The sequence below is a fragment of the Anopheles maculipalpis genome, chromosome 2RL (assembly GCF_943734695.1).
Source record: "Anopheles maculipalpis chromosome 2RL, idAnoMacuDA_375_x, whole genome shotgun sequence".
Taxonomy (NCBI): Eukaryota; Metazoa; Arthropoda; class Insecta; order Diptera; family Culicidae; genus Anopheles; species Anopheles maculipalpis.
In genome coordinates this window covers 25,175,483-25,202,522 of record NC_064871.1, presented here as the reverse complement: position 1 = coordinate 25,202,522, position 27,040 = coordinate 25,175,483, and the positions used below count along the sequence as shown (strand labels likewise).

The 27,040-nt window shown below is 42.3% G+C and overlaps 3 protein-coding genes across 3 annotated transcripts in view; 1 reads left to right on the top strand and 2 right to left on the bottom strand.

Moving 5' to 3' along the window:
* LOC126565732 (uncharacterized) overlaps nucleotides 1-4,695 on the bottom strand; it is a 578,093-nt gene extending 573,398 nt beyond the window's left edge. The window contains exon 1 of the mRNA XM_050222942.1: nucleotides 4,689-4,695. The gene's annotated coding sequence lies outside the window, so the exon portion shown is untranslated. The remainder of the gene's footprint in view (nucleotides 1-4,688) is intronic.
* Nucleotides 1-27,040, bottom strand: part of LOC126565723 (pre-mRNA-splicing factor ISY1 homolog) — an 85,622-nt gene that overhangs the window by 32,199 nt on the left and 26,383 nt on the right. The gene's annotated exons all lie outside the window — the stretch shown is intronic.
* The window catches only part of LOC126558361 (fibroblast growth factor receptor-like 1), a 232,258-nt gene continuing 209,590 nt past the window's right edge, over nucleotides 4,373-27,040 (top strand). The window contains exon 1 of the mRNA XM_050214363.1: nucleotides 4,373-4,378. The gene's annotated coding sequence lies outside the window, so the exon portion shown is untranslated. The remainder of the gene's footprint in view (nucleotides 4,379-27,040) is intronic.

The following is a 27,040-nucleotide window of genomic DNA, read 5'->3' as shown; positions in this document are numbered from 1 at the left end:
ACAAAAAAAAAAACTTTTAGCGCAAATTATTGTACATAGTAAAAAGGGTAAGCAAAAACTTCAACCATGAAGTTGATAAACGCAAACGATACACGTGGAAAAACAGCCCGTGGAATAAGGGCGACTGGAGCAATTGTAAGGCACACAATGCAAATCACAACAAACAACAGGAATTAGCGCACCGTAACACACGTGAGAGAAGATGTGCAAAAGTGGAAGAGATCAAGAGATGCTCAACTTAGCAGACCAGACCGCTGGTAAATCGTTGATTACGCACATAGTAAAACATTCACTACACGATGTCTCTTTTTTGGATGTGTTGACTACTATACAATAGTATTACTGTGTACTTTCTTTGTGGGTAAGCAGATAGGAGGCACCGATGGTAAGAAGGAAAGACAGGAAGCAGAAATCACTAGCCCTTGCCCTTCACTTCCCATAACCCCTTTTCCCCCGGTTACCCGATCACATCCCGTACCACCTCCGAAAGTCCTAAAACGCTCTTCACCTCGTACAAGCAAAAACACGGTCTCTATAAATATGCATATAGGCGTACATATACATAAAATACATATAAATATAAATGTGTAAATTATATAGAATGTGAACGTGAGCGTGTGCATAAAAACAAAAAAGAATGGCACCGAACACACTAGCTCTTAAGATCGATCCTGACCGCAGTAGAACCGACGGTGTGTGTGTGTGCCGAATGCAGTGGTGCCGTACGGTCGGTGAACGCTGGCAAACACACGCACTAAAACATAAAACAAAGTATTGTAATTAATATCAAACAAAACTGTGGATGGAAGAATGTAAAATCGTGGAAAAAATATTAATAAAAAAATACAAATGTACAAAAAATATTAAAATTCAAGTTATTTTGGTTATTACTTTGGGTAATACATACAAAAGAGTTGAGAAAATGGATTGTGCCAATAAGCATATTTGCACGCCTTGAAATCGGCAACAGACACTAACTTATACCCACAAACTTAAGAAATGTTTGTCTTGGTACCTTTTTCCGTATTCCGATGGAAGATTCTGATAGGCTGCCCTAATGGTAAGCGTGTGCAGCTATTCCCTTCACATCGCATTACTCAGCTGCATCTGCATCGTTCCCGTGCCCACGGTGATCCGTTTTTACAACGGACGGAAGCATAAATTCCTTTACCCACTAGCAGCAGAGCCTAAGTTATGTCATTGCGGGGCAATATTTTGGCGTGTGATCGTTTAGCAAAATCAACAAGCAAAGGCCGCGTTTATCCACTCTCTTCTTACATCGAAAAAGATTGCACACGGTTTGATCGTTTACCCCGAAACAATCGCGAAAAGGCAAAACATTTACACGGCGCGTCGACGATGTATCATAATTTGGCAGGTGTGCCGAACATCCCTCGCAGGGAATTCCCGCTGCGTGTATGCACACGCAGTCGCTTCTGCCGGAAGAGTCGATCCTATCGAAAGAAACGACACGAAAAAGGAAGGAAGAACATATGAACCATGCCTAGAATGTCTGTAGCTTTCGACCGGAGATCGGCTGAACCCAAAAGCCAGCTGATTGCGTGTTACTTCAGCTCCAAATCACACACATACACATAGTGGTCTTATTTCCCCACCGAGAATGCACTGCGATTCGTCATAATTAGGCAGACCGGCAGGTCGGATCTTTCCTCCGGCACGAGCCTGACCGGTGCGCACCTTTCGCACAGCACAAGTGTTTTTGCTGGTGTTCTTTTCTCTAGTTCCTGCCAACCGCTAACAAGGGCGACACGTAACGGCCACATTTCAAGACCCGCCGCTAGTGAGTCACTGAATGCTGGGCTCTTCTGGGTCCCTTTCTTTCGAACACGGCCCGGTGTTAGGCAATTGTAAAAACGCGCGCACAGGTCAGTTCTACGATGCCACGTGCCACGGCAAGCATTGGTGCGACGGGTCGACCACAAAGGACCCTCGTACTTTAAGAAGGAAACAAAGATTATTGGCCCCATTGGCACATGCTTTGGCGTTTGGCATTTGTGTCGTTTAATTCGACCTCATTTTTCATTTATATTTTCCCCTGTTGAATTTATCATAATTTTTCGTCTGTGCCTGGTCCTTCCGTTCATCGATGTTTGTTATTATCCTGCCGGCAGACAAAACGGAACGGAGAAATCTTTATTATTGAGAAGGTAAGAAGGCACCTGTCCTGTCCTAACGAGGGGGGAAAAACATGCGACCCAGTTTTGAAGAAGAATATTGAAAAAGTTTAATTACAACGTACTTCAATGATGTCCGGAAGGATGATTCAACGTGATGATTATGAAGAATTAATATGAATTCATAAAATGTACGTAATTTTGTTAATGCAAGATTTATTTTAAAAAGATGGAATACATTTCAACTTTCTTTTTATTATAGAGACATGTAAACATTCCTTATGAATTAATTTACATCTCCTAATTGACGAAAAAGAAACAAAAACTACGAATTTCATAAGATTTATCTAAATATTTTTGTTTCTTTCCTTGCCAAAAATTATTATTTTTGCCTTTTTGTTACTTAATCCCTGCTTGATGAATCCCTCAACAGCTGAAAGATAGACCAATCGTTTCTTTTATTTCTCAGTAAAAATGCATACCAATACAAAAGGGTAAAATTCTCTAATCATCCATGAAATGAACTTGTAGCAAGCGAAAGGATCAAACCATAAAAATCCGTTGGCTAAAGTAAAGCGCATCAAATTGCCAAACGAGCGCTGACCCTTGTCCAGTGAAATTGATTTCCTTTTCGTGTCGATGATTTTAATTTTATTACGGGATTATGCCAGAAAATAGGTTTTCTTCAAGAAGTTTTTCTAAAGAAAAAACAAAGCAAAAAAACACTGTTCGAATTTGTTTCGAAAAAAAAAAATTATTTCTGTTATCACGGTCTAAGCTTACAAAAAGCAATACAAAAATACAATACATATACAATAGTAAGACAAAAATACGTTGAGTTACATTATTGCAAATATTCATAGTTTGACAATGTGTTAAACAATTATAGCTTAAATTTTTTTTTGTAGCTAATTTAGCTATTTAGTCGTGTCATTATAAAAATCAACTCAAATTTATGTACAGCGCCAAATTGCAGCAATCGTAAAAATTACAATATAGTTTAGTAATCAAGCAAATCTGATATCCAAGAACAATGGAAAGTAGGAAGCTAGCAACTTTTATAATTATTTACTCCAACACTATGTATTTTGATAGAAATTTAGTAATTTCACAATCACAGACGGGTATGAAATAATCGTACTTCATCACACTTTACAAAAAATGTTTCAATTCTTCATGAAAACAACATCAACTTCATCATCATTTACATCAAAACGAATTCATTCCGAAATCCGATAGAATCAGTTTGTCGATTGCAGAATCGATGTGTACCCAAGCTGAATTCTTCCTATACGTGCGTGTGCTATTCCATCAAATGATGAAAGGCTATCATCTTCAAAGCTCCTAGCCGCTTCATCACTAGAATCATCAGCCCACCTTAACAGTGTAACGCTTTGATACAATCGTTCATCTTGATGCATGACTAAACTTGAAAGAGGACACGCTAAGCTAACTTTCTCACCCACCAACTCGTCAGACGATGTCCCGGACGAAAAAGAGCCCAGTCCCGGGCGTTCCTGCTGCAAGTGTTAACTGAATCCAGACCGTATCCTTATCGCAAAACGAAGTCAAACGCAGGCTAACCATAACCGGCTCTTCCACATCACTTAACATCAGACACAGCTTGGCCCGCATCAAATTTTCACCAAACATCATCAGTCCAGCAGTGCTCTTGTCCTCCGGCATCCAACCGGGGAAATACTACCATTCCGGCTGCCAAGCCCGATCGCCTAAATCACCATCGAACCCTTAGCGCCGGTTTGAGATATGTATGATTGAAAAAATATAATAAAAAGACAATTTTCCACATGAGGGATAAGTTAAAAATCGGATTTTCCAACCGGATGAGTTTCGGTGTGAGCAGGATAACGAAAACAAATTGTGGCCTCACAGGCCACCCGTTCATCATCAGTGCAGTGGCACTGCTCATGGTGGTGCTCAGTCCTTGGAAAGAAAGTGAAACATTGAAAGGATTTCCTTCCTTCAACCAGTTCCGAAATCGAGATCCGAGCACCAAAACAACCGGGACCAGATTGACAAAGCAGTGATAGTCTGTTTATCTTGTTAGTGTCCCCGTACTGGTGGGCTTCCGCAGTCGGCTAGTTTGAGGGTTGAAAACTTTGAACGATGATACCTTGACGAATGGGTTTGCTAGCACCAAACGATTATGGTGATGATGATGATGATGCGCGAGGGCAGCGATCTGGGTAGTATGATACGAGAGCACACAAGCGCAACGAAGCGTTGCTGTCACTTGAAGGTAATAAGTACTTCTGTGCCCTGGTAACTTTGGTCTGTGACGTAGTGCAAACAAGAAAAACATAGTGTGAGAATTGAGGCTACAGTTTTGCCGAGGTTTTAATACAACCTTCGGTTGATTATCACTGTGCTAGAGTAACTGGTAGTGAGCATATTGCTCCAGAATTACAAGCTAAACAACTATAAAAGCATATAATATTAGATCATCGTGCTAGCGCTTTGTAAATTGAAGAACTCCGAAAACCAGACTTGCATTAACTGCCAAATGCGAGAATCTGGGCGTCCCTTTGCTACGTCAATGTTGTTGCTAATAATTGGACACTTTCTGAAGATACAATTTCCCAGTAGTTCCAACTGTTTTATTCCTATTCCAAATATCGTTGGTGACGCAGTAAATTCCCGTTCCTTCATAGATATTAATCTGTTCTCATTAAGCACTATCACATTCCTTCGCTGCTGGAAAATGCTCTTACCCGTACGGCGTCCCAAACATGTTAGCATTTTCCTTGCACACCGCAAACGGGCTTAGTAGCGAAAACATACGACAAAAATAAAACAACCACTACCTTTACACGTTTGCAGTAATGCCGAAGTAAAGCAGCGGCAGAGGTAGTAAAACACCCAACAAAAAAGCTGCTGCCTTTTTCCAAGCATAATTTACGACAGTGTGTCGAGGCCATGGTGAAAATTAATTCGATGTGCATCGCTCCGTCGTTGATTATCGGACCTCAATCTTTCCCTTTAGGTGGTTTAGATTATGTAGGAGAGTGCACCCACTGTGCGTTTGTGTCTGTTGGATGCAAATTTCGCACCCCTTTTTTTGCTTCTCGGTGAGGGTGTTTTGCGGCCCCCAAAACTCTGCAGGCTGCTTTGTAAGTGTCGCTGTTTTTTTTCCTCCTTACTGGCAAAACCTTGGCACATTCGCACAAAAGCACTGTCCGAGGGACAAACGATGTGAACTGTGTTTTTCTTCGTTTTTTTTTTTTGTGCAAGTGTGTGTATGTAGCTTCCCACTTGGCTGTCCCTTCTGGGTTACATGACCCCCATTCGGAGGCAAACGTAATGCACTAAACGAAAATTAAAGTCTATGGTAATTAGTGAAATAGAACGAGAAGATGCCAAACCGTACGGCGGGGAAGAAAGAAACACTGACGTAAAGGACATGAAAGAAACCACTCGAAAACAGCGACGTCAGCAGCATAAGCAGCAGGGAGAAAGAGCCGGGGAAAATGCCACAACCGGCAAACGGTACCGACGCGTTTCCTACACCTAGAATAGCGCTGGGTTCCAGCAGAGCGGAAAGATTAGTGCGATAAGATTTTGGTGTAGTACTACAACTCCGCACCAACCGAACAGGGGAACCACGCCAGTTCCTCGCATTGCTCCATTGCGTAAGTGCAGGAATGAAAGAGAGCGAGAGCGAGATGAAAGGCAAAATTGTGGTAAACGCGAATGAAAAAGCAAAATAACAAAAAAAAAAACGCCCAAACCAACGAAAGAAGTGCAGCGGCAGTAAAAATACTTAAGCATGGCGCTGTCCCATCGTATCGTGGCACCGTGGACAAACTTTAACTATTCGCTCGCTTCATTCCCCGACTAGGGACAGTCCCTTGCGATGCGGCTCACACACACACATACACATATGTATCTGTCCCCTTCTAGCTCATTTTTGCATCAAGAGTTGGCCCGGGAGTGCGTTTGCATACGCGGTGCGTTCCGGCGCGGGATCTCCCACTCCTACCGCAGGCGTGCGGCTTGAATCGGTTTTATGTTTCTTTATGTTTTGGGGCTGGCCTTCTGCGCCTTCTATGCGCTGTGGTAAGCCATCCGATCGTCGGCTCGCATAAAATATGTGTGCATGCTTGGGCTCCGTGCATAATCGGCTCGGACGGAGAAGACATGTGCGGTTTAACACATTCAAATTAGAAAACAAAACAAAACAAACGGTCGGCAGTTGAAGGAAGAACAAAAACAACTACAAAAAAAAAACTCCCCACACTCACATATAACACCCAACGCGACCCCTTTGCGAACGCCCTCGAGCAACGTGACGCCTTGTGAATGCCTTTACAGAGGCTACATATGTACATGCATACGTTATAAAAATTTGTTCGTACATAAATTAAAATTATGCTCATTTGCAACGAAGCATCGCTCTAGGACGACTCGAACCCAGCTGCACCGTCGTAACACATCGCATCGCCTCCCCCGGCAGCCGCCGGAATAACTCAAATGGGGAAAAGAACCACACAAACACACACAAACACACAAAAAACAGATTGCGAATTTGCGAACATTTTGCAAACTGGAATCTGCCATTTAACATCCCCCCATTTAGACGGAAGTGGGCTTTGTTGGGCGCAGGAGCAAAACGAAAAATTTCGCTTCAAGCGACGAACCCTAACGAACGAAAGCATTCGCCGAGCCGATTCAGCTGTCCAGCTGAGTTTATGTGCGCACGGTGGTCGTTGTTGTTGTCGTCGTCGTTGGTATTAACCGTTGCGGATGGATTAACTGGAGCCGCCCTTTGACTTCCCATGTCCCTGTCACCGTACGGTGAAACAGACCGAAAGATTTTCTTCACCAAAAATCCACGTAAACACCCCACCAACCACCCACCGGGTTCCGGTGATCTTAACGTATTCGGTGAGCTTCTCAGCTCTAGCTCTATTTGTCTAGGGGAGAGCATAAGAACGTGCGCCATGAATAAACCGCAGCGCACACAACGCAAAACAGTCGTGGCGGGCGAGCACGAAAAAACACAAAAATTCCAATTTATGACGATAATGCTGCTTTATTTACCAATTATTTATTTAAAATTAATTTTAATGAAGTCATAAAATTTACACTCCATGCATTAAGTGAGACAAAGCGAGCCTGCCGGCCGAAACTAACGTCTTCGCCTGTGCTTTTTATGTCCGTTCCCCCGGTCTAGAATGCATCTTTCAGGCCCCCGATCATATCGGACGTTTCACATCAAAAAAGGGTAATAGGGCGACGGCGACTGAGCGCTCCAGGTGTGGGGGAAGGAAATTGTCAAAAAAAAACAAAAATGCTGCACCTTCCACACCGCTGGACGTTCGAAACGAAAGTGCAACGGCGAGGACAACGGCCGGAAATTGTACATCGAACGGAATGTAGACAGGAATGTACAAACATAGCCATAACAGATGCGGTGATGCATTTCGAATGGAAAAACATCACGTCGTCGCTTATCTGACCATCACTATCCTTAATATGTGTGTGCGCGCCCGCGTATGTATGTTTGTCCGCTAGCACCAACAAGACTTTCGCTTCCAAGGCATGGTAATTGAGCAGCATATTTAACAAAGCAACAAATTATTTCGACGTATTTTTTAATAAAGGGGCTATCGTGCATGATATGCGAGGAAATCTTGGAAAAATAACAATAAATCTCAAGATTTTTATTGTCATATTGGAAAAATGATGATAAATTTGTCAAAACTGGAGGTTCATTATGCAAAACTATAGGAAAATATAGGAAAAAGCTTGGTTTTTGATACTACCAAGCCAAACTCATTTCAAAACAAGGAAAATGTGTGAGTGAGATCTCAATATATATCGCATTTTGTGTTCGTACATAAAATATTAAATCATTCTTTTATCATAACAGGTTGGCTGATAAGTCCCCGGTCTGACACATAGAATGCGCCGCTAGTATTAAATGCATATTATTTTTATATAGCACCAACCTTCAAATGATTCGTGTCAAAATTTGACGTCTGTATGTCAATTAGTTTGTGAGACAGAGCGTCTTTTGTCAAGCAACTCTTGGTTGCTTGACGAACGAAAAAAGAACGAAGAAGAAAAAAGTGTTGTTCCACCAAGACAACGCACCGTGCCACAAGTCATTGAGAACGATGGCAAAAATTCATGAATTGGGCTTCGAATTGCTTCCCCACCCACCGTATTCTCCACTACCAAAATGGTATAAAAAAATTGGAAGGTCGTTATAATCGTTGTATCGCTCTTGAAGGGAACTATGTTGAATAATAAAAACGAATTTTGACAAAAAAAATGTGTTTTTCTTTGTTAGACCGGGGAGTTATCAGCCAACCTGTTACAATAGTTAAACTTTTCCATAAAAAAATGGAAAATAAAAAAATCTTTGTTTAATCACTGGGGGTGGTATATGCGACAGCGGAACCGGTCTACAAACGGCAGGACCAAAGTTCAAATTCCATCCGGATCGTCCCCCCGTAGTGAGGGAAGTCTAGTCAGCCATTCGACGACCGACGTGACCTTAGAAGGGCATTATGCCAAGAAGAAGAATCACTGTTTGAACTAGTGTTAGAATGAAACGAACATCCATGTTCATTACAAATATAAAATACAAATTGTACACATAGTTTCAGTGGCAAAACAAAACATTTGTCTCAGTCTTCTGTCTCGTTTTTCGTCTATTTATCAGCTTCGGTTTTTGTAATTCTATTTTCTTAAAGTTCTTAGTTTCTTCCTGCAAACAAATAATAGTTAAAATTGCTGTTGTACTTTCAATATTAATTATAAATAAAATAAATAACAGCAACAATACTGCATAATTCTTGTTTATAACCCAGTCAACACAAACGGTGTCGACAATACGGCGTAGAGCCGTCATACTAAATTAAATAAATAAACAACCGTACTGTTACCAATTGTTCATTATTTTACTAATTTAGAATGTCTTATTATTATATTCATCGTAGAATATAAAAATTCAATAGGTATAAATACCAAGATATTTTTTTTTTCGCATTTGGTGCACATAATTGTATACAAAAATAAAATTTTCATTGTTAATTAACTGTTCTATCTCATGTTTAATGTGGTGAAAAACATTCAACAAATCAATACTTACGTTAAATATTCTAACAAAAAACAACAGTGCATCAAGCAGCGTGTTTTACACAAGCACTCAAGACCATAACTTTATTTATATTGAACAATGCATTGCTCATAGCCGTAAACATGACTAAAAACTATAGCAATCGAAAATTATTCAACCGAAACGACATGATACAATTCAATCAGTTCCGTTTTCAACAAGCTGTAAGCGTTCGTCGTAAAGCGATAAATGGATTAACTGAGCAGACCAACTGCATTCCCATTACAACACGATCAACCAAAACAATCCATCCAACACTGCAGCACCATCTTTCGTTGGTAACTAAAACTTAAGCATTTGGCGTGAGAAGCTTTCGGGTAGTTCTGAAAAAATAAAACCCTTCCACTCATTTACCATTGCCCGAGAAGATTTAATGAAGTACTTAACGAAACTTAACCGCCCATTACGACATCATTCTTAAAGGGGTGAGCCCACTTTTGCCCACTATCTCAAAAACTACACCCATACTTCGCAGGCTTCCACAGGAAAACAAACCCCGAAAAGCAGCGGCAGCAATCGGTGCAGGTTAAAATCTCATAAAAATAGCACATTCCGGATGGTCCAAATGTTCCGGAGCGGCTCTCGGGCAGGGTCTCAATATCTGCCGCCTACTAAAACTGAACTAATGCAGCAAAATAATCGTGAATATGAATCCGTACACAACACACAACCAGACGCCCAATCGGTGCTAAAGCGCGGGCACCGAAGAATGGAAATAGAAATATCAGTTCCAGTACATTTTCCTTCCGGTAAGTGCTATAAAAATGTGATGGATTGACATCGTAAAACTTACCGTAACTTGTTGAAACAAACGAGAAAACGGCTGCCACTACTACCTCCTCCCACCTTCCATCAGCCAACAACCCAACCAACATGTTCTGGTGGACGGCGAGTTTTCCATTTATATATCGGTGACTTTTATCACTCCACAGAAATGAATAATTAATTAGTGCGGTGCGGCAAGTCCAGCTGGCCGCTGGCACAACATCTTAAAAACTCCCCGTGCTCGTGCGGTGAATGTCTCCGTTCGGCAGCAAGGTGAAACCCCGAACAGGGAGATGAGCTTGAAAAATGTAGTTGATAAGTAATATTTATTGCTCCATAAAGATTTGCTAGCAATAACTGCGTGCTTCACGCTCCCTGGCATGTGGGGCCGCCTGCTAAGCTCGTGGGTGAGTAAGGGAGCACTCCAGTTTTAGCACGCGGTCTTAAGGAACGATACCATCATTCTGCGACGCCTAGAAAATGGTGCCAGGAACAGCAACTAACTTCTCGAGTGTACCATGTTCTGGATAGTGCCTGCCTGATAAACTAATGTGTCGAATGTCGTGTTGTAGTGATAATATTCTCACACGTTCGCTGTTCCGTTGTTTGGCAACCGCGATCCAGCCGGCAAAAGCTTCGATTAGTGTGCAACTTGCAACTAAGAATCAATCGGGATCGATTGACGCGAGTGAAGCTTCTATTTTGGATCCGAATGTGCCACGTTTGCTCGATTTATGATTGCCGCTATGGCATAATACATTTTAATGTAGCATAATTTAATACTGCATGAAAATAATAAGCAACCAGTCCCACCGGTCAGCGCTTTTCGTACAAATAAAGCTTTGCAGCCCACATTATGGCAGTGTAAATGCGTTTGCAATCCCCATCACTGTCGCATCGTCCCATTGTTAGCACCGGTGCATCCTTATTTAGCGTGTGCGGTCGGTGTTGCAGTCATGTTATTTTATGATTTTAGCATATCGCTCATCAGCACATCGTCACTAAACGACCCGGTGCTACTCATGCCACTGTGGACAAACTGAAAACGAAAAGTCTGTCAACGTAAACTGCTTCGTGTTCGTGTTTGAGCTGGTTCCTTCTTTTCTTGAAGGCGCCCATTTTGGAATGGTTCGAAAAACAGCTCCCGAGAATCTGCCACACTAGCATGCATCGATGACAAATCTTATTAGTGGTAATCCATTGCCTCATGTACAGAGTAACTAGAGATATAAGAATTAATTCTCAAACTTCTAACGAACTAATCAATTCATAATTCAAATTCGGTGGGGAAAGTATGAGAAAATCTATCAATTACTATATTTATTTTACTACACCGTGCACGAAGGGTAGCATCATATTTTATGAAAAGAAATAAATACTTATACGTGTATCTAAAACGGATGGAACCAAAATCAACAAATAATTTACGTCAATATTTTCTTATTTCTAACCCAGCTCCTATTCTTATACACTCTTTTTGCACATTTAGCGTCGTTAAACTGTGTTATCACTTCTGTTGCAGCGATGCACTCGCTCGACATACCAGAATCTAACGTCATCTACCATCTTCTACCTGTACTGGGCAAATCCAAATCAGAAGCGCACCGGTTTTGCAAATAACAAAACAAAAACCAATATGGTTGAATAGTCATTATTTTCACACACACAAAAAAAAAACATTATATTTATGATTATCAAAACCGGTGCATCAGCTCGTTTTCGCACAAATTGCCAAACACAAAAGAATTGTTCGGCCGGAAGGTGAATATTCTCTTTCGATCTCGGTAAGCCGACCGACCGCGACACGCGAATATGCACCGTATGCCTTTGCCACCGCCGGTTAGCGAATTGCCGCGAAAGAGTGCCTTTTTTCACTTTATTATTACCGTTATTTTGTAGCCAATGCACCATCCAAACCCGCTTCCCGCTTGCTTAACCAGAAGTTATCGTCTGAATCCTTCGTTAAATCCTTTTTCACACCCATGGAGCCACATCAGCTCGCACTCGGTCGGCGCAGTGATATTCATAAACTTTGCGATTTGCTACCGTTTTTGTCTATGGTGAAATTTTCATTGTCATCAACCGATATTGCGTGGCAACAGTCTGCTGGATGGTGATGAAATCGAACAGCGAGGCACCAGGGATGCCAGGTTGGCTTTTACAGGGTACAAACCCGAGTGTGCCGAAGCTGATCGACGATTGCAGAACAGAACACGCCCGTGCACACACACACACCGAATGGCTGGGAGGAGTGTGGCGTGGTCTATTGTTCTTGCCGGGGTACCGAGAGCATCATCATCGACGCCATTCATACAAGTGCCAACGGTGCGCTAAGCTTATGTTGCACCGAGCTGCATAAGCTAATATCGCTGAGCTGGCAGCTCAGCAGCAAAAGCTGCAACAAACCCAAGCAAGCGTAGAAAATTCTGTAATTCAATTTTTTGCTGCTGTATATCAAAGTTGTTGGTGCATTCGTGTAGAAGGTGGCAAATTTTGTGGTAATGCAATTACTTTTCAATACCATGGAAAAGCCGCATGGAAAGTTTGTTCGGACAGTGTGGAAAAGGGTCGATAGGCAGACGAATTTATGTAAAACTTGTACTATCTTTTGGAGAATTTTAATCCCGAAACTGTTTGCTTGATACGCTAATTGTTAAGTGTTAATAAACAAATAATAGAAACGAACGTAGACTAATTAAAAATATTCTGACTTACAATATTCTTCTATTTAATATTCTAGGTCATTTTTCATTCATGAGAAATTATCGTACATCTCCACCAATAAAAAAATAGTTCTGTGTTAAACGCATCTAGCCATACAATTCTTCCGTTCTTGGATCGTATTCAGATTTACAATACATAATTGATGATAATTATTTTCTTCTCACTTGGCATTACATACCCTTCACAGCTCTTTGTTTGCTTTTTAAACGGAACGGATCAGCAATAAGGACGGCCAGGTCACTTTGTGAATAAAAAAAATTAAAAATAAAAATAAAACGGAGCGGATTGGATCCGATATCTAGACTTGAAACGCAAGGACTTCAAGCAGGAGTATAACCTAACCAGATGGGAATGGAATCAGTTGTCTAGAGAAACTGTGTCCAAAAAGTAAGGTGACATTAGATGTCAAATTTCCCGATATCATTTCAATTTTTTCCCAAATTTGTCCACCAGCCGACCAGCCGAAGGTGATAATCTTCATTTGGATTAATAAAAAACCATTAAAAAAACGTAAAGTCACTTTATTTTTCGGGCACAGCAGTATTTTTGGGATTTTGTTACAATTTTTTTTTTAATGTCAGGATTCAACCATGATAAACTGTACAATGTGAAAATGTACAACTAATTTTATTTATTGTTTAGGAATCTAAATGCGACATCATTTGCATAGCTTGAGTCAATAAGGTCATGAATTATGTTAAAATATATGACCAATTAGTAAAGAAGTTAAAACAACGATCAAATCAGGGGTTCTGATTGCTCATCAATAACCGATCACGAAACAAATCATACACAAACGACTCACAAAAAGATCAGGATAATAGTAAAGCAACTTTATTTTGCGTTTCAAATTTCACATTCAAAAGAATAATACAAGTTTCTACGGAGCCAAACAAATCTTTTCAACGTACAATAAAGGATCAATTTATATGGATTAAACGCACATAGATCACCGTCATAATGTTAGTATTTTGTTCGGGACAAAAAAAACATAACCACAATCAATGTCATGACAAGTGTTTTCGAGGAGCAACACGCAGCACTTCTTTGGCTTTGCGGCCTTTTTGTTGCTCACCCGTGCGTCCCCGTGAAAACGGGGTTTTCAGCTTTCTCGCGCACATTCGTTTACCGTGCCATACCGACACTGAATTACGGTGCAATGATATAAGCGAATTCCTATCTTCCCATGGGTCCACGCGCACAGCGTTCCCATCCAGCGGCTAGAGGGACCCAAACTGGTGAGATACAATGAAAAAACGCACACGAAACTAACAAAAGCACCCCAATCGTGGCAGGGCAGGAAGAAAAGTTCTCCCCCGTGTAGCAGGCGGCATTTGTGTCGGGGGGTAAGGACCGCTGGGCAACACACAGGAGGGAGCCAGTGATCTATGCTGGCGATACATTGGTGCTTCGCACAGATATGATTCATTTGTGCCCCAGCAGCACCACCGTCAGATGAGATCGATGAAACTGATCGATCTATTGATCGATCGATCGCTCGCCCGTTCGATGAGCATACATATGTTCCGGCGGTGCTGCACATGTCCATTGCGCTCGAACAAATGGCGAAACTGATCGGGAATGAAGCTGATTACGGTTACGAGATTTATAATTACCAAACCGAACGGTTCAGGTGCGAGATGGAAGGAGGTGCTGGCAAAAGGAGAGTTTGGGCGCATGTGGAACAAAACTAATCGAATGAAACTTCATGAACTTCATCGAGGAAGATTCACGCTGATTGGATGAAAGCTTTGCCTAGCAGCGTACAAAAGTGAATATAAACATCAACCTACTCTGAAGTCATGTGTGTTGGTTGCCATATGGGCTGGGATTATTTATTGCAATGCGTATTGCAAAAGCGTATCCTCTCATTTGTTTTATTTCATTTCTTTGATTATGGCAAACTCAATGTTGGAAAAAGCAAAACATTTGTTGTTGTACATCCTTAAGTTAGATTAAGAGTTGGCAGCAGAGCTGCACATCACTAGGAGACGATAGTGAAGGGTGTTGAATTTTGATGGAAAAAGAAAAATCTCCAGAGTGTGTGCTAGAAATCAAAACGACCCTCTTCGCACGCTCGCACGATGATCATGCCAAACGGCCCAGGGCTGGAAGAACTATCCCTGAACAGCTATAGTCCTGAACAACGAAACGTACGACAGCAAAACAATGATCATGCCCGAAACCACTAAACGAACACACACCTTTCTAAGCGCAAGTCATCGTTAATCTATTAATCAGCAAACAACACATTTACGATGGTAATAAATGAACAATCACGGGACTATATTGATATTTCATTTATCATAGAGTGTATTAAAATGAGTTGCCGTTGGTTTGCCATTCCCAGCCGAACATTCAAAGCACACTCTTCTGCCATGTTCTTCCAATTTATGTTTCCTTTTCTCCGTGGCTTCTCACTCGTTGGCTTCTAACATCGACTCTGGGCATAAAACAGAAATCGGACAACAGTTCATCCCTATCGATGGCCCTACGTGTAGGAGGGCTAGGCAGTGGCTCTGACGCTGCCGGGAGAATGAGATCACATAAAATGGGAAACAACATTAGAATTAGGAAGTCATTCACACTTGATTAGCTTTATTGGATTGTTTTGGATCCCATCGCTGCTGCCTGAGGCTAAATTTACTAATTAAACGATCGACAAAACAGAATCCGTTAGAACGATCTTCCAAATCATTGGTTTTTGGCTATTAACAGAGCAGTGTGAGAGACACGTTTACAAAACAAATAAAATACCTTAGGATATTAGGAATATGTTGTTATGTTTGTCAATCAAGTTGAGGATTATAAACACACATCTGTACTTAAGGTGCTAAATTGAACCAAATTAGATAAATAAACTTAAACTAAATTATTTTAGGTATTATTAAGCAAAAACATTACTCCTCTTTTTACACCCAAATTTCACATGAAATGCTTAGGTCAAACACAATTTAACCATTTATTGAAATTAATTGTTTCATTTATGTGAACGCATAAATAAATCGACTGATCGTGGGGAATTTTCAAGGAAAGGCCCTGTGACTGGCCTAGCCATCCATTGCTATTCGTCAAAATATTCTCTCTTTTTTATTCTTTGTCACTACAACCTCTTGGCTGACCATTACTGACATTATTTAACTTCGTTTTAACCGGGGAGCCGTTCCAAACGGGAATGTAAAACCCGTAATGTCATATAAAAATATTACTGTGTTATCGGTTTAATTGAAGTTTCACACTTCATTTTTGATTTAACTTCAAGCTATGGCCGGAAAAATTGGGGAATTGCATTTGAAAATTAGTTCGTATTATGAGTTTTATGCAAGGAAAACAATTTATGCTGCGCAATCAAAGAGGAAGTATTGCGTTATTTCCTGACGATCAATTAGAGTTCCTTGAAGAGCTATTACATCTTCTCAGCTCATCAGGAACTCCTAAAACAGTGTGGTTGGACGATTTTTTTTTACATAAACTTTGAGTCCTCTGGTCAAGCTCAAGAAGTTTTAATTTGGTGGCTTTATCGTCATCAACTTGCATTCAGATATCGAAGCATCCCTGTGAAAACTGTGAAAAGTGGACAAGATGGATATTGCTATACGAAACTCGTTGTCCATGTCTAAATTCACAACACAAAGCTGTCCACAATGAGTGTCTGACGACGCTTGGGGAACATTTTATTTTGACAGTGAGATCATCTACGATCGAAAAGATCCTACACTGATCCTAGTTAGTGGACTGGTTGGTTGGAGAACTTCGTTTGGATCACTTCTTTTAGAAAATAGAATAACACGTGAGTCAAAATATAGCCATAGACAAGTAATTAATAGACAACATTCTTACGCTACAACGATACAAATCCCGAAAAACATCTCGCTCAACCGCAGATTTTACTACAATGTGCTAGATATTCACTGTAAAGCTATACCTCACAGCCTGCAGCATGCTGCGTAATAATGTAGAGTATTTTTTATTCTACGTAATATTGACGATCATCAAAAGATGAGAGCAAATAACGTTCTGGAACTATTATCATCAACACACTTTTTCTAGCGGAAGACGATAAGGATCGTAATTCATCCTAACCGATCGATCTAAGCCTTAAAAACCCAGCAGCTGTCTGTGATACACGGAGAGCGTGCAAGATGCGGTTAGGGGTTTTTTCAGCTTTTCATTTTTTGTAACTGATGGTGTTTTTATGATTGCTGATGAGCCTTCCGGTCCGGTCTCTCACCTGTACCTTGCAACAACATACAACACACACGAAAAAAAAAAACAGAAACCAATTCCATACATGCATTCCTCCGGATGATCCAATCACCGTTTGCCTCCACCGGACGGGGGCGAGAAAGGGGGACAAGCTGAAGGAAACACGTAGGGTGTCGAAAGTGCCACACCATCGGCAAAACATCATCATCATCGCCAGCCAGCAACCGTTTAATTATCATGCAATCATGGGCCAGCGTTTGGAGCTTGCTGTGCATTATTGTAGGTCAGTTTTAATTAGTAGGTTGTCGTCCCTATCCTGCCACCACCTCAACCATCCTCACCGACCGTCCCCGGCCGATGCGCAAGGGAAAATGGCCGCGAATTTGCAAACCGTCAAATGGCGGCTGTCCGTAGGATGTGCCGTGTGTATGTGTGTGGTCACTATTGCTTACAATTGGTGTTTGCCGGACGTGGCGCATGCAGGTAGCCCGCGTGTGGAAGCACGCAGATTATAATTGCATATCCGTTCGCGAAACAATCGCATCGCGCAGCAGCCCGCTGGTGTGTGGAAAATGATTTTCCTTCGCTGATTGTCATCAAGTACGAGCGGGGCGGACAGTGTGGAAAACTTTTACACAACGCAACTGCCAGCTCCGCGGAAAAGGGCGGACGAGCGGAAACGAAATGAATGGGAGTTTTCCATGGTACCTTTTTGTGCCATGTATCCGATGATGCGAAATTCACACGCCGGCCTTGACCAAATCACATACGCAAACACCGGTGCAGCCGTGCCGCTGACCGGTGATGATGGGCGACGTGTCGAACCTCATCATAAGCATTCGCTTCCGTGCCAAGCCGCGCACGGAAGCCGGCAAAGCGAAGGGAGGGCAAGCGCAGGGAGATTGCATGGTTGCAGTATATTAAACATTGTTTCGATGTCATGCACCCGGGCCTGGGTGCTGGTGACAGGCAAATTTATGCTCGGAAATTGAGTGCATATTGTTCTGGGTCTTCTTGTACGCAAGCGGCGAGTTGCGTCCTTTACGACAGACTGCACGGACAGACTTTTTGCTAACAGAGGTCAAGAAACAGTTGAATGATCCACAGGCTAAAGGAAAGCAAACATAAGGAAAATGAGAAATGTGCTTTGATACTCATCAGGTTTCGAATGGAGGTAGGTTCAATGACATGTAACCTGCTGTTTACGGAAATTGGGTGTGTCAAATTGATATTGCACAAAATGTCAAATCACCGCCTACCATGCTCAGACGGACAGATTATGGGGTGAGGTAAAGGCCACTTAAAGTATCAATGAGATGGCGCATGAAAATTGGAGTGCAAATTTAGAAAAATATAGAATTCTCTTATCATTACAGCTCCCACAATCAATCCAAAAAATTATGTTTACTTCCGCCCACGTTATCATGTCCAGACTATTGCTTGCTATCGGATGCAAAATCGTGCTAAACACAACAAGAATTTGCTACATACATCACCTCTATTTGTTAGGCGTCGTATGCCATGAAGATGCTTCAAATCTAAGATGCTTGAATGTCTTTAAAATATGCCATAAAATATCCACAGGGACGGTCCGGTGTTAGAGACGATATCAGCTCGGGTCTTCACACGACAGAAACTGGCATTCAATTTCATCCGAACCGTTCCGTGAGGTCTGAGTATCCAAGAACGTGATAACAGCTAGTCTAGTAAACCATTCGAAGCTGTCCCGTAGTGAGGATTGACTGTCCAACTACTGGGCGTTCGGGATAATTTTGACAGTTACATTTTTGTTTATAACACGTGATGGAGTTGGCATAGGAAAACAAGCAATACGTCATTCGACAGCTAAAAGTGTACGGAACAAGCAGCGAAAACATCTCGTGATAAAAAAAATGCCAAAAAAGAGTACATTGTGGAGGCAGATCACATGCATCATGATGATCCGCGCCGGACGCGACAACCGCCGACACGGTTAACACCCAGAACAACCGGTGGCTGGCTTACTGCCCGGCAGACGTACCACTGGTGCCGCAAACCAAGTTCCCCCAGACGGTGATGGTGTTTTCCTGCGTGTCATCGGAAGGGGACGTGATGCCGCCCCACTTTTTCGAGCAGGGGCTGAGGCTGAACGCGGACGGGTACATTTCCATGCTGGACACCGTCGTAAAGCCTTGGATCACGAGAGTGGCCAACGGCAGACCGTACGTGTTCCAGCAGGATTCCACTCCGTGCCATGCAACCTCCAAAACGATAAAGTGGTTGGCGGCCAATTTCAACGATCGCGCTGAATGTGTGGCCTCCCAGCTCCCCGGATCTTAATCCAATGGATTATTTCGTGTGGGGCGCGGTGAAACGGGACACCAACAGAACCTTCAGCAACACCAAGGCGGAGCTCATGGCGAAAATCACGTCCGTTTTCGCGGCCCTACCCCGCGAAACTGTCGCCAGGGCTTGTTCCCGGTTCCGGAGTCGGGTGGAGGCCGTAATAGAAGCCGAGGGCGGATATTTTGAATAAAATGAATAAAATACATGGTAAGCTACTATTTCTAAAAAACTAAACTCTAAAAACTGCTAAACTACTATTTCTATTCTATTTCTAAACTTGGTATCGGCAGTCCATTAAGCCATTCGATGTTCGGCGTGACCTAATAGGTCGTTAAGCCAAGAAGAAAAAGAAGAAACCACTTGATAGGCGGTGTAACCTAGAAGGTTGTTAAGTCAAGACGAAGAAGAAGTTTACACATGTCTGACTTTTTTTTATTCATAAAGGACGGCCAGGCCGTATTGCTTACAATAAACTAAAAAGTAATATACTGCTTTCATCTTTGGTGGGAGATATTTCCTTCTCCGAACCGTGAAAGGGCACTATATCCCGGGTGTGCTCGGTTGTTCCGTTGCGTATATTCCGTCGTCCAAATCCAAAGACACGTCTGACGTATATCAAAGAACGAAATTGGATCAGTTATTAAAAGAGCTTCAAGGACACCTGAAATGATTATGTTTCTTAGAGGGCCATGAAAATTTTTCAATAAAATTATGAAAATAAGGATAAACAAAACAGAAAGAGCTAGCAACATTGCTTAGCTACCAGAAAATGTTTAACTAATGCATTTAGCTTATTTCCTTCGATGTGAACGCTGTGTAATCAATTTATTTTGAATCGAATTCATAAAATCTATTACGCATCCGTCTTACTACGAACTAATGATCGGTACATGGCATATGTTTTAATTTATAAGTATTGTAATACTGTAATCCTCCTGCTTCGTTAAGCCGTAAACGGCGGACGATCAATAAACAATAATAATAATATACTGTATCTGTTCAAGTTGCTTCAAGTTGAAAATCCTGACAGGATGACAGTACCGACATGCACAACCTTATACAACCAAACCCCAAAGTGCACAAAAAAAACTTGATTGCTTTCCATCTGCTTTTGCACTAGTCTATTTTTGCGATGAGAAGAGTTAACAATAGTGTTGTTAACCTGTTGCTTTCTATATCCCCGCAAAGCAAAACTATAATCATTTCTCTTTAAGATCGCAATTCCCATTAAATCCTGGCACTAAAAACGTATCTTTTAATTGATTTCATACAGCCAGCAGCACTTCACACTGAAGCTCATCTCAATCACCACGACACAGCCGCTGATGCAATTGTAGCAACAAAACCAGCGAGCTTTTATTGTTGCCCATCGATTGACAATTTATTCCGATGTTGGTCACATTTTGCGATGTGCATTCGGCGCGATAGACTAATGTCCAACCCCCCACCGGTTGGTGCTACATTAATTGAACTCTGACAAGCTAAACAAGCAAGCCAGCCAACGAAAAGAATGCCCGATCGGGGCTTGGAAGTGGTGCTGACAGGGCGCAAGTGCGCGTTGGAGAAGTAATAAAAAAGGGACCGCACGAATAAACATGGGCGCCTCTAAACTGAACCATTCATCACCTGTCCACAACGCGGCGAATGTGCGAATGTTTGCAGCCGTTTCATTCTCCAAGGAACCGTCAGCAAACGACGCTCAAGAGGAGAAGGATGTGCTAGAAGTGTCCGAGGAACGGCGCATGAATTTTCATTTTCACTTCAAGTGGGTGAGTGACAGTTGCGACTTCAAAGTTCGACTCCCCTTTCTAGTGGGAGGCGCTGTGCTTCTTGTCCACACTGCCAACGTTCCCGCTTAAGCTTCTCCTTTTTATTTTACGGCCCAGATTTTAATAACTACGGTGACCATAACTCGAGAAAATGGTAATAAAACTGAAATCGCACGTCGTATCCATGGACTGATTTATACGCTGACCATCCCAAGCCACAAATCCCGCTCAGCGACCGACCACCATCGTCAGTGTTGTTGCGACCCCGCTAGGACTTCTTGCCGAGGACCTTTGCAAGCGCTTCCCTTCAACCCGCGTGTGCCAAACCCCTTTCCCGACTGCCACAGAAGAAAATGTGATGAATAAAAGTCGTATATTTCATTTTCTTAGAAATTATACGACCTTTTCCCATTCTTCTCTCGCCATCCTGGCACTCTCTCTCTCTCTCCCCTCCCCTGCCAAGGGGTTTCGTTTCGGTTTGCATTTTTCCCTCTACGACAGTGGACAGTCGTAAACCTTCGCTGAAACTGATAAGCCGGCATTCCCGGCGGAGAAGAAGGAAAAAAGATTTTCCACGCTACCAAACAGACCAGGGAGAGCGTACGTGAGTTTGGATGTGAGTGTGTGTGTGTGCCTGTATTTAGCACGTAACTGTGTAGGTGTGTGTATGTGTGTTTAGTTTCATTTTTACGATTTTTAATATTTTTTTTTTTTTGCTTTTGTGTGTTCTGTGCTCCCGCTGTCACTTTTTGCATTTCGATTTCATTTTCTTTTTCCGTCTTTTTTGCCTTTTGAAGTCCATCTTTACATGCTTTGCTGTGAAGGATTTACTCCGGGTTTTTATTTCGGTTGCAAATTTTTATTTGCTAGTTTGCCGGCGAGTTTTATACGAGCTTCTGAAATGATATAAAGATTATCTGCTGTATGCTTTGCAGTTCGGCTATTTGCCGAGAGGTTTGAAATAAAAGGGATGAACTCCAAGCACGGCAGGAAAAAAATCATTCTTCCATGCAAGCCATAAAGATGCTGAAAGCGAATATCACCGCACCGCAGCTGGGGACAGAAATCTAACATCTAAGACACACCACCCAATTCTACCTAATTCGAGGAGATAGGGATGGTGTTTTAACCGTTTTTAACTTAACAAAAAAACGCCCCTATCGTTCTCTGTTCAGTGTGTTTAGACAAATTTTGGTTTAGCAGTTCGTTTCGTTTACATTTCATAATCTTCGGACATTATTTGTTTTTATGTTCCGAAGGAGTAGCCTCTCTTTCTTCTGGTCACCAGTTGGGTCACTAATTTCAGGTGTAAAGTCTCGTTCGGCTTGCCGGAAGATGTGAGAAGGTAACCATAAACATTATCTAGCGGGCAATTTTTCGACAATTTTCCTTTCCGTTCTAGAGCCGGCCAGCCGGCTAGTGCCTATTAATTGGAGCCATTTACCATGGCCGGGAGATGTTTTATAGGCGGTTAGTCGTAAAAATTGACCACCGTTGGGTTGGGTGTCGAATCATTCGTTTACCTTTGGACGTAATTACATACACACAGTAATAGATTAATTTTTGCTTCCCATAACAAAAGGCGCAAAACTTTTTAATGTTCACCTGCATAAAATATTGCTTCTGTTCACACCCGTGTAAACATGGCTGATGCTGTATCTGTGTTTTATTCATATTCCACGCCCGTTTACGAATGGCGGTTGGTACACCGAGGCCATCGTAAAGATAAGACAAGCATTTTTATTCCTCTGTTTTCCGCGAGGCGCAAGTGTTTCCGTGTGCCATCCATCCCTCCCCTCTCCCTTTATCTGCATTGGGTGCTAAAGTTTCGAGGGCTCTTTCTTACATTCAAGAACCCCGCCGAGAGTGTTAAAACATATGATTTGTTGCTTGCGTTTTTTTTTTTTCGGTGCATTTATTTTATCGATAGCAACCATTCTTGATTACATGGCGTTAGTAGGCGATTGAATTGCAAATCTGTGGTCGCACCTGTGGTTCAGGGCAAAATTTTATGTTGCCTGCTTTGGTAGGACGTATAATTCGTACTAAAGGATGCATTACTCTGTCAGTTATTAAAAATTGCTGTTTTATTATAGGTAACGGGTAAAATTTTTATGTTTTATATAGGTGCATTGTGAGCATACTTCTACAGGTTTTATTTAGATCCTAGCTTACAACCAGTATAAATATTCATTCCCACCTTAAAAAGAGAACAGATTTAAGTGCTAGCACATGTGAAGATTATTCACATGAAGGTGGATAGACATAATTTTATAATTTTATTAGATATAACTCAAATTTTACTCCTGCCATAGCTCATTGGAATTGTCTTCTAAAATGCTACATCCAGCAACTATATTAAAAATTACAGAACAGAAATTATACTCAACACAAAACAATAGAAACCCATCCCTTCTCTTTAATGAATTGGTCCGAAAATTGAATTGTAAACGTTCTATTTTCTAAAGCAGAGCAAATAAAAATTACCACAACAAACACCCCCACGACTGTCGTAATTAATTGCTGACTGCTTATTTATGTTAAAAGCAAATCTTGAAACACAACCAACACTTTTGAACAAGTGTCGAACGATTCGTTAAACCGCCACATTTCGTATGGATTAACACAGCAACTACTAGCTACAATCTGTTTACACTTTCTGCTGTATAATTTTTCATTTTAACCCACCGTTCACCGGGCATCGGGAATCTCGCAATCCCGTGCTTGGTGCGAGCACTCACCCAACTGCTCAAACAAACGCTCTCGGTGTTGCTGCTCTTGTTGTTCATCATTTTGGTGGTTCCGGCTTCCGAAAATTGGAGCTTAGCGGCTGTATAATTTAGCAATAACACTGCTCTTTTATTGGATGAACAATTATACGCACACACACACACGCACCTTTCTCCTAGTGCCGCATCATCCGGCAGTTTCTTTCTCTCCCTGCCCGGGCACATTTGACCGTCGGGCGTAACGGATGAAAATGGAGTTCCAATTTTCCGCTTGATGAAAATCGGTGTATCAAGCTACACCGAGCCACCAGCTAACAGTTATCAACCCTTCGTTAGTTGTAAATGGTGCCAAAGACAATCCAAGGAGCGTGTGTGTGTGATACTCGTTTTTTCCTGATGTTCTTTTCCACTTACTATGTACTAACCAACTCCAAGAATGTTCCCACTCCATGGTAAACACACGCTATAGGACGCCAGTAAAACCACAAAGAATGAAACAGTGTTCAATCCGCTAAAGTTGTTCCTTAAAATCGTATAAGGTGCACGAGAGCATCAAATGCAGCACGAAACGAGAAAAAAAACCAACCTTCCAACGACCATAACACAAACCAGAGGGGCATAAGTTACGACCGGGTGTACGGTAATTCAATTGTTTTCAATAATTTGAAACAAAAAAGCTATTAACAACATGACCGCCCTTCGATTGGGGTCTCCGAGCGCGTCTTGCCTTTTTACGGCCGCAGACAAGACTCCACAGCTTCGAGTACTGACTGGGGTGCATCTGAAGCGTTCGAATGTAAACTTGTGTCCTCTCAAGCCGAGATGGTCGAAGAAAGCTATGGTCGTGTGCGAGATATATTGAACATACCGTAAACAGTGTAGAACGGCAAATTTGCGGATCAGGATTGCGTTTACTAATTTTTGTTTTGCTTCACTCTTTAAAACAATTCTACTGACCTGTAGTTGAAGTCCAACAATAAAACAAGAAATATATTTCTTTGCACAAAATCTCAGCATATTGAACAGCCAATTCTTTGTACATGCGTTAAATGTCGCGAAACCCCCGCTTTTTGGTTAGTGGGTGGCTTTTAGTTGGCATGCTTCACGCGTACAATACTTTACATACTGCATGACTTCTGCCCCCCAGACGATCACCCACCTCAATGATTGTTCCACGCTACATCATACCAATGCAGGGGATAAGTTGGGGCAACGGTAACACAAAATATGATTTCACCTTCAGAGGAGCATACGTTCAGCAACAATCGAGTACAAGGGTCAAGTCAAACTCTCCAGGCGTTCCGCCATGCTGCCTTCCAAAAAACCACTGTTGGCGTAAACCAGCAAAATTCCTCGACAAACTTCCCGGTTAAGTCCCGGACCTTACAAAGTTACTAAAAACCTTGTTAAAAGAGAGTTCAGATTGCTTATTTTCATACTTTTCGAAATGAAAGTTAAACATTAAATATTTAAACTTGGTAAATAATGCATAAGTATAAAATCATCATTACTTATGTTAAAATTGTACAATTTTATTCAACTGCTTCTGTACAGTTGAAACGAATCAATACAAAACTAATTTCTATAATCATCGACAAAACTGTAACAGGTTAGTCAACTTCACCATTTTCGAAAACAAAAACCACCAACAAAACCAATAATGCACTCCCCTCCCTGCACGTAAATATCCTATACGACCCACAGCACACATGCATCGATGATGGCAACATAACCTAAAAGGAGCATCAACAACGTACACGGCCAGCGACACACACCAGGCGGTGATAAAGTTTAACGTTTTAGGATTCGTCTGGCGCAAAGGATGTGTGCAGGATGCGGTGAGTGCCAAAGATAACATAAAATTGAACAGAATGTAACAAGATTTGCCGAGTTAAGTATACCCTTAACAGATTTTGCTCCCTTCCCTTTTTTGTTCGTTTTTGTTCGTCTGCAACGTACTTATCCCTTCTGCCGTACTTCTACCGTTTTCGAATAAAAGCTCGCAGGTTTCGAGGGCAGTTCGGAGCAGAAAAAAAACTCCCATCGGATCCCGCTTTGTAGCGCGCGCAGACCACGCAGCAAAATGCAAGAAAATGTAGTGGTGTTGTGGTTTAAGGTCGAAATCGCTCGACGATCGCTCGATTGGCATGGTTTTTCACGCTTTCGAATCGCATCATTGCCCCATACGATCGGCACAGTTATCCTACCCGTTATCTGCCCGTTCCTCGGTTCGCAGACGCGACACGAAGTTATGAAAATAAATATGATGATTTGGCACAGCCCTTCCCCCCTCACCCTAGGCATCGATGGACGGCGGAGACTGCATGGCGAGCAGTTTCTTCGAATCGAAACAAACCTAAGATTCCGCCCAAAAACGGTGCTCCAGAGATGAGGCTAGGGGCACATCATCCGACAGCAGCGAGCGTCCTCCCTTCGAGGTTATGCTGCTGCTGTTGCCGCTGTGCTCACACGGCTGCTCCATACAGTGTTTGCTGTTCTGTTGCTGGTACGGCATACCGTGGGGAGTCCGGGACCGATGGCGAATATCGAGACGAATATAAATATGAAATAATATCGAGCCGTGTACCGATCATCAGCAGGAAGTAGCAGCAGAAGCAACGGCAGCAGCAGCACAGTGCTGGAGAGAGCGCTTCGGGTAACTGGCGTCGTTTCGTGATGAGGTGCGCAACAACAGGGCGTGAGTCTTGGTGATGGCCGTGCGGAACAGTGTGCTAACAGAGAAATGCATGTAGCCAACATATTCCATGCCATGTTTCCATTTCCTTAGAAACAGAACTCGCCAGACAGCTTGGGGTCCATATTTCAGTCGACGACGCAAGCAAGGCTGCGAATAACTAGTACGCGCGGTTAAGCTCGCATCGCAATGTGTCTCCAACACGCAGGGAGGACACCTTTAGCTGGTCTTTTGCAACCCTCCAATATCATGCACTTCTCGTGAGCGCTCTCTTGCTCTCACTCGCGGAGGGAACAACAGCACGACGAGGTCTTTTCCCGTTTGGCAAGTGACATTGAATTATCCAGCGTAAAATTGCAGTCCCATGGGGTCGATACGATCAGCAGTCAACATTTTGCATTGTTCCTAGCCTCAATTAATTCAGCATTACAGACCGACCCCCTGGCAGGGCGATCGTGGACGCTAGCGCGAGGGATTTCCCAGGAAATCCGCACTCTATCCCTGTGCAGTTTTCTTGCTGCACTACGAACGGATTGGACTTTCGA